Source organism: Microtus ochrogaster, unplaced genomic scaffold, assembly GCF_000317375.1.
Source record: "Microtus ochrogaster isolate Prairie Vole_2 unplaced genomic scaffold, MicOch1.0 UNK19, whole genome shotgun sequence".
Taxonomy (NCBI): Eukaryota; Metazoa; Chordata; class Mammalia; order Rodentia; family Cricetidae; genus Microtus; species Microtus ochrogaster.
This window is the reverse complement of record NW_004949117.1, coordinates 1,009,170-1,024,372: the sequence shown is the minus strand read 5'-3', so window position 1 is coordinate 1,024,372 and position 15,203 is coordinate 1,009,170. Positions and strand designations below refer to the sequence as shown.

The following is a 15,203-nucleotide window of genomic DNA, read 5'->3' as shown; positions in this document are numbered from 1 at the left end:
CTTGGTTGGAAGACATAAAGAGTGGAGGAGAGGTCCTGGAGTATTTTAACCATGCAATTGGATGTGAACTGTTATTAGCTGTCAGTCTCTTTAAGAATGACTTCAACATACATTTCCACTGGACATTCCCTACCAGGGTTTAAACATACTGAAGTATTCCTCAATGGCAGATGCCTCACTGAAGCTCTCCACCTTCCTGAGTTCCAGTACTACTGGCCTGCTCTGCTTCCCATATCAGCAAATTTCTGATGAAGGCTTAGCTGGGCATACTATCTGAGACCCTCCCTGCTTTGTGACACTCCGTTCCAGTACCAACAATTTTTAGCTGGCAGCTCTTGCTCTAAGTCATAGATTATCCTCTCTGTGGCTACTTTAATGGCTATTTTTCAACCACAACCTTGACTTCTGATCAGTCTCTGGAGTAAACACTACCCCAGTTTTCAAATATGAAACGTTCCCTTCTGATTATCTCTTACTTTGCAACATGGTTTTAGGCCATCCTCTGAACCCCGGTATTTCCCTTTTGTTTGTTCATCCTGTCTTTTCTCGCTGGATAATGCTTTTCTTTTCAACTGCTTCAATAACTATTTAAAGGTAGGTCATCTATAAGTTCTACAAATCCATATGTCTAATATAATACTTCCCATAATCCACTTGGCTATCCATCTTCTATGTCCCCAAAGGCCCACAAATGTCTCTATTCCTAATTGAATTTATGACACTCCTTCTGCATGTGACTCTTACCTCTGTATTCTCTAAGGTAATAAACGGTTTCACCATGCAAATCCAGGGACCTTTGAGACTCTGTTAAATCTTTTGTCTTCTACACTTCTACAAAGAAGTGTCCTATCTTTCTTACCTCTTATTTATCTTGAAATGTCTCCATTTCTCTGCATCTCCTTCTTCCCCAACCATCACCTGACTTCCTAGACTTGTCCACTAGAGTACCTTCTTAAATAGTGGCCCGAGATGTTTCTTTAAGGGGCACATCTGATAATTCCCAACCTTACCGTGACTCCATCAGACCTAACTGAATCCTTTCATTGCTTTCCAGTGTCTTGGAGATAAAAATATATGCACATGGCCTTTTGATCCAGCCCTAGCATCACACCTTGGGTGTGTTCACAAAGGGTCTCTCTCCCCAGAGCTCTCTTCACAATCTCTGGTCTCCACCTGAAGTCCTCATTTAGTCTCTTTTGTCCTTCAGATACACTCATTAGCCAATCACACTTGCTCAAGTCAGGTAGCTTATTCTTGTACTGAGAGTAATGTAGGAAAGAATGATTTCTAGGTTTAAAAATGGTCTCTACTTTTTTGCATGGTTGTATAGTACAATGGAAAACTAAAGCCACATGGCAGATACGATAATCAGGAGCTGGATTTGCTTTGGGGCTTGTCACATGAGCTGAACAGCAATTCAAAAGAATTTTTAAGTAAGCAAGTAAAAATAATGATTTCCAAATTGGTGTAACTTGAAAAGCTTCTGTCTCAGAAAATACATATATTTTATCTTATGTATTATAAAATATTAATCTTAGCTTCATTTTTAATGGGCTCAACTCTCTTGAGTGAGAATTCAAAGAATATGCTTTGAAAAACTATTCCCCTGATTCCTCGTTATGGTTTTCCCCTCTTTTCCTTTGTCGCTTATTAGATTTTTACTATTTAAATAGAAAACAGTTCTAGACAAAGTTTTCTTTCTTAAAAAACTCTAACATTTACAATTTTAAATATTCACATAATCTCATTGCTATATTTTGTCATACAGGCTAATGCAGTAGCTTCACACACCCACAAGCACACACACATGCACACACGCACACACGCACATACGACTTAAGTAGTCCTATTTTGATGCTTGGAAAAATAAAAAAATGTTACTAAGGCAGAGAGCATTAGAAAATTTCACACTATGAGTCTACTGTAAACATTCTTTGAGAGCAGCCCGTTTCCCAGTGCTTGGGATCCTAAGTAAAAGATGTGTGAATTTGCTGTGGTTCCCATCATAAACACCTGGAAATTTTGCATCTAAATTACTAGTTTTGTTTCTGCCTACCCTCATGTCAGTAATCGTATCCACAAACCTCTAAGTTCAAAAATAATTCGATAGGAACAGATAATGAAATGAAGGAATAAACACAGGATTAGGGATCATTTAGCTTTTTGTTATTGCTGCGGTTTGATTTTTGCCTTATAATAATATTGCAAAATTGGATACTTGAAAAATATTGTCTTGAAACATAATAAAGATGAAGCTGATAATAATTATTAAGTATTGCTAAACCTTGAAATTGGCAAACAGTTATACTTTTAGTAAATACAAATCTTATACCTTGAATCCAAGACTTTTTGTAAATAAGTGACTTTTATTTATTCTAAAAATGTAAGTTGAGTCCTTTCTTATTATTTACAAAGAACTCCAATAAATGTTGGGAGAAACCGAATCAATTTGCAGTGATAGCATAATTTAGTCTAATTTCTTAATTTTATTTGACTTCTTTACATGGGACTTTAGCAATGGGACTATGTAGTCATGGAGAATAGAGGGAGCAGTTAATGTCATCCAATTACTAAACATGCAGCAGGGTAGGTCCTTTGTTTTGTGCTTTTTTGTGTGATAATTTTAAATTATATATTAAATTATAATCAGTTTAAACAGAGCAGGAACACATGGGTCATTTAATATTAGTATAGAGATCCATTTCAAGCTATAAACTCTATTTTAAGATAAACTAGGAATGAAGTCACATAAAAATATGACAGAAGTCATACTTATTAACCTGAAATATGTTATACTTTTTCAAGTTAAAAATTGTGATCATATGAAAATTACATATTCTTTTTTTTTAAAAAAAATATCCTTAATTGAATCTTTCAAATCCCTTTCCCACAGGGTATTGTTATTTCTATAAATATTAAAACAAGGAGGGTGTATGGGTCCCTAGAGTTAGGACACACACCCCTTCCTTCTCTTCCCTTGCTCGTAGCTCTGGTATTATTCTTTGCTGCAGGACCACTCAGTTCTCTGTAATTAAAGAAATATGAGAGGGATAGTTCACACAGGAGGTTTAAACAGAAAATGCCACTTTTTATTTTTAAATCAGTAAGATTATGGTGATCCTTTAAAACCAAGGTTTTCTGGTTGTATTTTTTGCCCAAAGGTAAACTGTCCATTTTAATGAGTTTTAGTAAGAAGAGGCTGCCAGCAGATCTGTTGCCGTGGCCTTCGGTGGTGTATTCAGTATGGAAGCCCTTGCTCAAGCATTCTATTCCCGCACTCTGACGTCATCCTTTCTACTGTTATCGTTGAGACTGGGAATGGCTGCAGAATACAAATCATATGATAAATATTTGGGAATTGGTCTTTGTGGTTTTTCAGCACCACCGCCAAACTTCTTGCCTAGAGAGCTGTGTGAGGCTTTTCAATCTGAAACCTTTGAGCAATCCTGTTTCCTTGCCAGCTGGGAGGCATCCATATGATTGAATTGCAGCAGCCCTTCAAAGAGATTAATAAACATTTCCACTTCTTTGCATCTTTCCACGGCTTGCTTGCTTATTTGTTGATAACATTTTATGCTCAATAACTCTAAACACTGGAATGCATCTTCTTTATGTGGATTCCCAAATGGGATGCACAGAATTTTGAATAGTATTAGTATAAATGAGGAGTCTTTCCCTATTTTTTTTTTGTATCAAATTTTATCCTCCATTTAGTCTGATACTACTGGAAGATGCTGCCGTCTTGTTCATTTTTCATTCACTGAGTGAATGAATGCAAGGTTCCTTTACCAACTCTCTTTACAGTATTGTAGCACATTTCAAGACATGACAATAGCCCATCACACTGTCCTGCAGTGTTGTCTGGAGGGTAGATCTAATACTTTAATGACAATAGCCCATCACACTGTCCTGCAGTGTTTTCTGGAGGGTAGATCTAATACCTCAATGACAATGGCCCATCACACTGTCCTGCAGTGTTGTCTGGAGGGTAGATTTAATATCTCAATGACAATAGCCCATCACACTGTCCTGCAGTGTTGTCTGGAGGGTAGATTTAATATCTCAATGACAATAGCCCATCACACTGTCCTGCAGTGTTGTTTGGAGGGTAGATGTAATACCTTAATGACAATAGCCCATCACACTGTCCTGCAGTGTTGTTTGGAGGGTAGATGTAATGTTTCAATGATGAGTGGAATGTGTGGGACAAAATGGTTAGGTTGGTTACCATCCTCAAGCAGCTTTGCTCTTTCAGTCCAAAGTTTCAACCGCTTCTACCATCCTTCCCCCAAACAATAGGGTCAGCCTCGTCACCAATTTAGCCTACTCTCAGTACCCAGCTTTGGGCTGGTTTGCTTTATATTGCTGTGATAAGCATCATGACCAAAAAACCCTAGGGAGAAAAGGGCTTATTTCATCTAACTTTTAAATTAAAGCACTAAACCAAGAAATACATGAGAAATGCCTTTGCTTGCCATTTTCTTTTTTTTTTTTTTCTCTTTTACCCATCAGTTTCTTTGGGATTGTCAAGCCTGTTTCTAAGTACAAGGACTAAGACTTTCAATTCACAAGGACCAGTTATAAGTAACTGAAGTTAGTCTGGCAAAAACTCTCAACAGAACCAGCGCTCTAAATTTGTTCAGAATGTTGAGACTGTAAATAAGTGCTTGGCTCATATGTGCAAGGCTCTTCATTTGATTCCTGGGCACACCCAAAAACAAGGAAAGAAGAAAGGAAGGAAGGAGGGAAGGAAGGAAGGAAGGAAGGAAGGAAGGGAGGAAGGAAGGAAGGAAGGAAGGAAAAGAAAATCAAAGGTTCATGATGTGGGATTTCCCTCTGTAAGCTGTGAATACCATTGGTTAATAAAGAAGCTGTTTTGGACGTGTGATAGGGTAGAGCAGAACTAGGCGGGGAAAACTAAATTGAATACTGGAAGAAGGGAGAAGGAGTTTGAGAAAAGCCATGTAGTCCAGCTGGATATAGACACCAGAACTTTACCCTGTAAGCCATAAGCCTTGTAGCAATACACAGATTAATAGAAACGGGTTAAATCAAGATATAAGAGTTATTCAATAAGAAGCTAGATAGAGCTAATGGGACAAGCAGTGATTTAATTAATACAGTTTATTTGTGGTTATTTTGGGAGTTTTGGTAGCCAGGAACGAACAAGTAGCCTTCTTACAACAGGTTCACACAGAGGTGGTGGTGAATGCCTGCAATCCAAGCATTTGAAATATGAGCCAGGAGGATCAATAGCTGAAGGTCATCCTCTGCATAGATTTTTCAGGCCTGCCTGGTCTATATGAGGGTCCATTTCAGAAAAACAAACACACAGACAAACAACCAATAGAAACATGTATTCATAGGTGGCAAATCTTTAAATAACAGAGGTAAATGACTGAAATTAAGATGATCTTTTCTTGCTCAAATGGATCAGAAACGTCTCTTTATTTGGAGATTAGAATCAATGCTGAAGCTGGAGTGATGGCTGCTCTTCCAGAGGAGCTGGGTTCAATTCCCAGCATCCACATGGCGACTTACACCTATCTGTAACTGCAGCACTTGGGGACTCAACACTCTCACATAAATATACATGCAGACATAACTCCCATGCACATAAAATTTTTAAAAAGTAATAAAGAATCAATACTATCACACATTTAAACCAGTGTACTTGTATCCACTCCAATCTTAGACACTATTTTATGGGTTTTTTTTTTTTTTTTTAGAGAAGGGAAATTTTATCATGTTGCCTGAGCTTGAAGTCTTGGTCTTCCTGTCTCACTCTATGTCACTGGGCTTATATGCTTATGTGACTGTGTATGTAGGACTGAAGAAGGTCGCTTAAAAGAAATCCCACACTAGCTCAGAATTGAGAAATAGATGGTTGTTTATTTAGGAGTAGACTCACAAATCAGAATCCTCTGCTTGAACAGAGATCAGAAACCGAATCCCGCAGCAGGAAAAAGAGAGCAGACACATGCTCTACATAGGTTTATATAGTAAAAGAGGCCACGCCCAGTGGGCAGGTAACCACTGGCTGTCAGACTTCCTGCAGCATGGGACATTGTCTTAAGAACTAAGGTGTTGGAGTTGGAGCTCTGTGGTAGAACACTTACCTGGCATATCTTAAGGCTCAAGGCTTTAGGTTCAATTTACAGCAAAAGCTTTCTTATTCACCCACTTGGTCTCTTTTCCACTTAATAGTTTAACATTCGGTAAAGCAACCTAACCAACATAGAGCATCTTGGTGGCTTCAAGGTCACCAAAGCACTTTTGTCCCCATAGCCTTGTGTAGCCAATAAGGAAGGGGTAAGGAAACGAGCTCCCTCAATAGTGACCACTAGATCTGATTCTTTCAATGATGTGAATGAGGTCATATTCACTTCCCCAAAGGTAGTTTCCCTTAAGTCTACGGTCGGTTTCTAGTTGAACAATAGAAAAATGGTAGCCAGGGGACTTTCCTGTTAGCCGTATAGGCAATGACAAACGACCTGACAATCTGCTGCCTCTCGTTTGTATTAGTGCCTGTGGACCGTTGGACATTACCCAGTTCAAGTTCTCTAAGCGACCAAGGTAAGGATTTCTCAAAGCTTTTGTCACCTTTCACTGCCTGTGTTTATTTGCCTTGTTCTTTTTCAGTGATGAGTCCAAGATGCTACTGGCAAAAGCTGTTTCATATTCACACTGATCCAGTTTGCATTTTTCCTTTTACACATAGAGAACAAAGACAAATTTGTCCATCACAACCCAACCACCAGAGCCACAGGAGCGCTTTAGTTCTGCTTGCTGCTTTAACTCTCTCCATTCCAGAAGCCATTCAGCTGTTCTTTCCTACTTCTGTTTTTCACTTAAGTATTTTTCTTTTCCAAATATTATTGTCTTTTTGCGTTGTTAAGGAAGAGCAATCTGGGGACTTATCTGTACCTGAAGGTTCAAAATAAACATTTACAGTTATTAATTGGAATTAAAATACAGGTAGTTCTTTAAGATGATATCTCAAATCTGTTTTCAAAATGTGTACTGCTAAAATCCCAACTATATTTGTCATGTGGAAATATAGATATTGCAGGAAGGAGGATATAAAAGGGTTTTTTAGAAATTCTAATGCTTTAAACCAAATAGCCAATTACCCAGATAGCACTGATAAAATGATTGCAATATATACCTAAATATGAGACACCTTTGAGCTCTTGAATATATACCTAGTTATAAGATACATTACTACTTGAATTGGCTTATTTTAGTTAAAAAAATGTGTAGTCATTTTTTCCACATTGATTCTAAGTTTATGATAAACATTTTTGTTTGCATGTTAGGAAGTAAGAAGGCTGTTTGGTTGGGGAGACAGTTGCATTAGTTATATGTTTTTAGAGAGTGTCTCAAGTAGGCCAGGCTGGCTGTGAACTTGATATATAGTTCAGAATGGCCTTGAACTTTTGATTCTCCTGCCTTCCTTTACCAACTTCTAGTCATGGGTGAGTGTAACCGTACCTGGTTTATGCAGTATGGGTGATTGAACCCAGAGTTTACTACTTGCAGGAAAGCATCCTATCAAATGAACTACAGTAGACTTTCTTTAGACTTTCTGAAAAAAGAATATTGCATCTGAAGCTTTAATAATGTAGCTATTAGCTCTATGGTAAGAGGTGGTAAGTTAGGGTAAGATCTGTTTAATTATTTATACCAGAACCATAAGTATGTAACGGTGTAGTTAGTGTAATATCGTATCTCAAGTAATGCAACTGAGATCCAGAGCTGCTATCTAATATCTTAATATGTACACCGGCTATTTTCAAGTCGATGTTTATTTTTTATGTCTCAAATGAGAATATATTTCCCTCATCTCACTGACCAATTAGGCTAGGCTAATTGGTGAGCTCTGGGACAATGAGAAATGCTGTATTAGGGATGGCAGACATCTTTCTGAGGGTGGCACCTGAGGTCCTCTTCTGGACTCCATATGCATGCACACACATGTGCAGAGACGTTTACACACACAATAGCAAAAAAGTATTAGATAGTAGCAAGAACCAAATGGTTAACACATAGCCCAAACAGTGTCAATAGTATCATTAATGAGACTAAAAAAACTGTAATATAGTTCCCTAAGCTAATTTGATAGGCAATTAATTACTCATTTTGCACAGTGCTAATGATGGTGTTTTCTGGCCTCCATAAATCACATTTCTATCAACAATTAAGAAAAAGATTGAAAATTTAAGTAAATTACTGATTTGTATAATGGCTCTAATCCAAAGAAAAGGGATGTTTGCTGACTAATGGCACCTTACACTGCTTCCCAACTGTATTGCTTGACATTCAGTCTTGTATCATATGTAGAAAGAGATACTCCAAAGTAAAAAAATTAATTGTAGTGTGTATTTTAATTTAACTCAAAAGTTTCATTTCAGTGCATAATCAATATAAACATCAATGAGAAATTTTGGGGAGCCAATACATCAGAACCGGATTCAGAACATGTCAAATTTTCAGTGAGCATGTGGCTTCCTAGCATGCTGGAAATCCCTCTCTATGCGTTAGCAGTGATCAGTTGGAGGAAGGAGGATCAGTTTCTAGAGTTTTCTAATCTACTTTACCATGACCAAAAGTTTTATTTTATTTATCTTTTTATTTTTTTGTGTTTTGGATTTTAGAGACAGAGTTTTCTGTGTTACAGCCCTGGCTGTCCTGGAACTTTATAGATCACGCTGGCCTTGAACTCAGAGATCTGACTGCCTCTGCCTCCGAGTGTTGGGATTAAAGGGGTGCACCATCACCATTCAGCTTCACCAAAGGTTTTAAATGGGTAGAGGTCTTTGTTTTGTGGGTTTGGAGGAATTTATGCTTCTTATTTTGAGTGGATTTAAAAGAGACAAATTAGTTTCAAGGTGACAAGCTCAATCCCCCTCTCCAAATCATCTAATTAATGCAAACAAATGAATGGAAAGTTCCCTGCCCCGTGGCCCCGTGTCTGCACTTTGTACGCTGGCACCCAGTTACTGAGCTTCTGGCAAGGGGCTGGAGGTGAAAATACACAGACGCACACAGAGAGACAGCGAATTCTTGAATTCCTCAAGAATGCTCCCTTTATTGTGTTCAGGGGCAGAGTATATAGAGATAGCCACGCCCCAGCCAAACTCACCAGAAACCACTCTCCTGCCATCAGGAACTCCTGAAGGTCTTGTGCTCAGAGCAGCTGTAGGCACTCAGATCAGGGGATTACAAGAAATTCAGGATCTAGGGGGTCTCACTGCTCCCAACACCTGCTGACTTATGGAAGGAGGTAAGAAAAGTTGAGGCTTTGCAACAGTGAGTCAGAGTCTTCCCCGTGTCAGCTGACTTGTAACCATGCACATACTCTATGAAACTATTTTTTACTTTTTAAAAATTTTAACTGATTCCTCCTGCTGGTGCAGTTTCTTCACACTTCATCCCATTTCTAAATAAGTGATCAGTAGCGCTGAAGATTTCATGTGCTGAAGGCGCTGTGCCAATGCTTCCCAAATACATCTTTTTAAAATACACAGTAGTTTTATTCACACTTCCAATTTTGGATCCACTGAAGGCATTTGGAGTTGGAGGGAGAAAGTGCCTGCTGTTCAACTTTTCTTTTCCTCAAATTCTCTTTACTGAGAGTCCGCATATTTCTCGCTAAGTTCCCAAAGCACATTAAATTCCCACTAAAAACCAAGTCACCATGGCACACTCTGTAAACAGGAGGCGCGAGCAACTGTTTTAAGATAAAAGATGAATACCGATGCCACTGCATGCCCCTGAGTCTCGGGGCGCCAACAGGGACGGAGCACGCCTTGGGAGTGGGAAATCCAGCAGCTCAACACAACCCTTTCTTTGAAAGTCCATGGCTTCACTCCTGGGTTCTGAATCTCAGCTCGATTCCCACTGAGCTGGATAAACCTGTTGTGAGGCAGTTCTCCACTCTGGAGGACGATTAGGACCGTTTCCAAACTGTACTCATTATCAACCACCTTCCCACGACTCAAATACCGACAAGTCAAAGATGCCTCCAAATCATCCAATGTCCCCCAGGAAACAAAATTCTTCTCAACTGAAGAGAAGCTTTATTCAGAGCCTAAAAATTAGACATTTAAAATAAAGCATTTACTTCAATATCAGGGTCAAGTTAACTAATTCGGTTATACGTAGAGCGTACTTGTAAGAGCTCAGAGACTGGGAAATGCACTGGGTCCACAGAGCATTCTTTCTCTTCTGTCCCACCTTCTCGATCTCAGTGCTCCCTTTTTACCTTGTCTTTTAATTTAATGGTAAATTAGATTTTATCTGGAATTGGTTTTCATATGAGAATTTCAACTTTCATGTCAAATCAATTATCAGATACAACAGAGATTGAGAAGATGTAGCTACTTAAATTTTCTTGGGTGTATTTCAAGGGTGTTTTATTGGAAGTGATTTACAATGATCAGCACTCCCTAAATAAACACAATGATTATGTCGCTACTATTAACTTGGAAGCACTGTAAGAAATGTTGATAATCCATGTCTTAAATAATAGTGCAAACCTCTCTACCTCCGTAAAATATGGCGAATGAACAAAACCTCAAAGGGAAACTTGCATTTCTTTCTTCCTTCCCTTAAAATAAGCCCAAATCAGAGCATTTTAGCACATCTATTTCCTGTCACATAAAAAAATTGAGATAGTTAGCAAAACAATAGTGTTAATACAGAAAAGAAGTCTATCTATTAATTTTGCTTGTAATTTTTTGGATGACAGAATCAGTTGATAAATACAGGAAAGGACAAGGAAATGACAATATGGTGGAGGCTAGACTGGATAGAATTTGGTATAATTATGAAGGTGTACGCTTCAATATAAAATCAATTATTTCACAGCACAGAAGCTGAGAATATGTAGCATGTTGCTTTAACTTTTTTAGATATATTTCAAGGGTGTTCAATGTATACAAAGTAAACAAGCTTCCTCAACCCTGCTTGTTTGCGTTGACGAAAGCCATTAATAATCATTGTTCTAAATACTGGTATTGACACTGTCATTTGTTGATGGAAATTACGCTGGGCTAAACAAGTCTTCACCCATCTAACACTGCAAGATTGCTTGAGGTAAGTATTGCAGCCTACATCTGATGAGGAAAAAGAAGCTCCAAGTGTTGGAATTGCTTGTAGAAAATGGTGACTCCAGCAAAAACAAAGTTCAACCTATACATCTTTAATGACAAAGTTTAAATTCATTCTGGAAGTTTTCCTGATTCCCAAGAGACTCTGAGTGAGCGCTGGCCTGATTCCACAGGCTTTTGAATTTAAGAAGGCTAATGGGATTTTTGGCAAAGCAGCAGAATTTTTTTTTTTGAGAGAGAGAGAGAGAGAGAGAGAGAGAGAGAGAGAGAGAGAGAGAGAGAGAAGGAAAGAGAAGGAGGAGGATCAGAAGGAAGGAAAAGAGGAGGAGGAGGAGGAGGAGGAGGAGGAGGAAGAAGAGACATTAAACAGCTGTTCAAGTTGTAAGAAGATGGGGAGAGGGATGAAGAGACAGTGTAGATGAAAACAGACATAGATGTTTAATAGCAGAGACACTTTTCAGCTTGTGCTGGTCATGAGTTATGTCCTTGGTTCTCTCACCACACCGAACCCCATATTTCAACCTTTACAGAGCCAGTTTGAATATTAGGGCTCTAGTTATAAGCCACCAATATTATCTTGTATTTAAAGAAAAATAATCTTTTCTAACTTCATAAGAAAACTGACTGTGGTGAACTTAATGGGCAATTTAAAGAATTTTATACTATCAATATTTTCTCTGTCCTGACATGCTTTCTCTAAAGTATAACCCCAGAATACAATGTAATTTGACTGATTTTGTCTGTATGTAAGCACACTAGAAGAATAGAAGACAAACTCTGCTTTTGAGGTGAGTGTCACCCTGGAATTTCACAAGATAAGTAAAAGCAAAGCCCCTAATTTTCATGGTAAAATTTAAAAATAGCAAACGAGTATCCTTCTCTTTCAGGCTATTTCTGCCAAAGATGAATGCTTTACAAGACTACCAGATGAAAATGATTCAGACTGAGGCGAGGCAACGCTGAATGGTAAATATTTCTTTCCAAACCTATAATCCAAGGGAAGATCAATAGTGGAAAAAGCCTGTGCCAGTAACTCAACCTCAGGAACTTATAATTTGAAAATTTTCTCAACTTTTATTATGGTACTTTATAAATACTAGTAAATATGTGTATTTAATTTGCTTATATTAAATATTAAGTTCAAATGGACTAAAAGTTCTCCACATGTCAGACACTTACTTGCCTATAAAAGGAGAGACACCGAAAACAGACAAAAATGTTACTAGACAGTGGGAATTCAGGCCTACTTCTCTGGTGTATTTAGTTCTACAAAGCAACCGATCTCTGAAGTTGAAAACATTTATTGACTCTGACACAAATAACCGTAAAATCTGATTGAATGGATTACATTTATATATAGTGTCATGCAAAGTATATCAAAGCATTGAATTTCAACAGGACATTGTTTCTTCTGATTTAATATCATGTCAGTTTTACACAAATGCTGTATGTTTTAATGCCTGCAGTGTAAGTTGGAAAATGTAAGTCTACCTATCTCAAGATAAGCTACTTTTGGTTGATCCTTTCTTCTCTGTAGCTTCTGTTTGTTCAAGGAAAATGCTAGGCAGCCTGCCAATCTCATTTAGAACATGGAAGAATACTTTAATTGACTTCAGAGTTTCTAATTGGACATTTATTTGTTAGTGTAACCATATCTCTGTTGTTTTATTAGAATTGTGTTTATTCAAGTAATGTTGGTTGGCCTTTAACCCTAGCTATGCCTTTGAACTGGGAGGTCCCTGTATGCGATGCAATAAGGTACTTTAACCCTCAGTAACTGATGGGCACTCATCATCACCACCATGTTTTCAGTTCAAAGGTACAGACCAATGCTTAAGGAAGACAAAGAAAAGATTAGTAATTGTAATAAAACTGTGATCAAAACACAAATATACATCTTTTATGATGTAGAGACTAGCTTCCTCTTTTATTCTGTTACCAGGTATCGCCATCATGTGTGTATATGAACACAACAATCGCAGCATCAAAAGTGCATGCCAAACAGGCTACTTTCTAGTTTGAGGAAAAATTTTAAAAATAAGACTTAACCATTTATCTTTTTAAATCTCAGAAAAACGCATCATTAATAATATTAACTGAAATAGTTTCAAATTTTTATCCATCCTAGCACACCTCTTATGATGTTATAATATTTACTACCACAGAAGGCCATTGTAAAATTACTTGTTGATCCCGTGAACACTATTGAATGAAGCAGAAAGGCTGTTTAACCTCTATACACTTAAACTGTCATTTAAGTGTAGTGTTGTTTAAGTACAGGTTTGAAGTAAAGAACATTTGCTTTAAGTATCCCAGAATACGTTTTACCAAACCAGCCTTATTCCTTCCCTTCTGTGGCTTTCTTTCTCCATTCCTTGCACGTGTAGTGTATAATCTGAAAGAACAGGGAGGGAGAGAGAGAAGGAAAATGGGAAGGACAGGAGTTGAGAGGAAGATGGAACCTTAGCATAGAATTTCTCCTCTTTGGGTCCGAATGCTAAATTCTGCATATTCTTTACAAAACATTAAAACAACATCTCCCAGACTATTTTCTAGTTGAAGTTATTTGCTCTTTCCCATTAATAATACAGCAAGAAGGTATGAAAACCTCACTTCAATGCACGACACTAGTTTTCTATCTTCAGAGTAATTCTTTTTGGCAGAGTGGACTAAATTTGTATGGAGAAAGCTCTACTTAGGAGTACACCATATTAAATCCGAGACCATTATTTTAGTAGCATTTTGTTTCCTCAATACTGGAGCAGTACAGTTTAAAAAGAGAGAAAGGGTATATCTGAGTGTATGTTTCATAAGTTTAATATTCATTATTCATGCATGCCATTGAAATAGAAGGAATGGGCATTCCTTCAGATATGTGTTCTGAGCAGTATATGCAGCATCCACCTCAAAGGGTACATTTTCAGGGGGGTTGGAAGGGTGTTCAATGAAGATAGCAGAAGGTGAGTTCTTCCAGTAATGCTTCAGAGGGTTCCAAGATCCGCTAGAGTTTAAATTTCCCACTCTGTGAATTAGGCTGACAGCATTTTCTCCTAAAATAATTTGAGTGAAGTAACATTTGAGAAGTTTCAAACTAGTTTTACTCTATGTTTCGTGTAAATGTAAAAATATGAAATAAAACTGACACCTGGTCTATTATGGGAGGGGCCGTAGCACTTACGTTTTTTGAGTTAAGTAGGGTTTGTGATTCTTGTGAGGGTGTGTGGCTAGCTGACTTAGGGCTATAACTTAGTGAAGGCACACAGGAGAGTCTGTGGTTACTTTATAACTATTCACTTACAAAAAATAAGGAGTGTGCACTCCTGCTCGGCAAATATTGAAAATAATTACTGCTGTAGCTCTTTTTGAGAATGCTTATAAAAAGTGTCTAACATGGATGAAAAAAATACAGTATGTAATTTAAAAATAAGAATTAAAATCATCCTTATTTTTCCACTAAATTATTTTGCCCCAATCTGTAGAATTTTGATAATGAATAAGAAATCAGTAATAAAATTAATAAAGTGAATTTTGGAATTATCACTTGATAAAGTGATAAATGGAATTCCTCTCTCCCACTTCTTCTACATGTATCTGTCATCTTAGGAAACTCTTTCAGGCATTATTGAGTGCTCAGAAGGTAGACTGTCATCATTGGCAAGGTTGTAAAAAATACAAACAATTTTGTCTGTTGTACGTTTAATAAACTGCGGGTTAGCAACTTGGAATCTGGGGCCCCAGTATTACGACTATCTGTGTAACTCTAGCTACGTGATGCAGCAACAGGAACTTTTGTTTTTCTTTGTTATTTTTGTTATACAAATACAGACTAGAAGGAACTCAATGGAAAGAGAACAAGAGGCAGTAGAATTTTCTATGTTGAGAATCATAGCCCCACTGATGTCTCAAAGTTGTATGATGACTAAAAGTGACTTAGCCATTTTCTTATTAAATTGAACAATGGTCATAGTTCTTGAGAGGGAATGGATTTCTTAGGAACACATTAACCTGCCATTTAAAGGATAGCTTTGGAAGTGGCCAGTTGTTAAAAATATTTAAGCCCTATAGAATATGCTGGAGAAAAAAGAAGTC

At 37.6% G+C, this 15,203-nt stretch overlaps 1 protein-coding gene and 1 pseudogene across 1 annotated transcript in view; one reads left to right on the top strand and one right to left on the bottom strand.

Annotated features, from left to right (window-relative positions):
* The window catches only part of LOC102002244, a 92,982-nt pseudogene that overhangs the window by 4,695 nt on the left and 73,084 nt on the right, over positions 1 to 15,203 (top strand).
* Sybu (syntabulin) overlaps positions 1 to 15,203 on the bottom strand; it is a 103,818-nt gene that overhangs the window by 76,834 nt on the left and 11,781 nt on the right. The window lies entirely within an intron of this gene.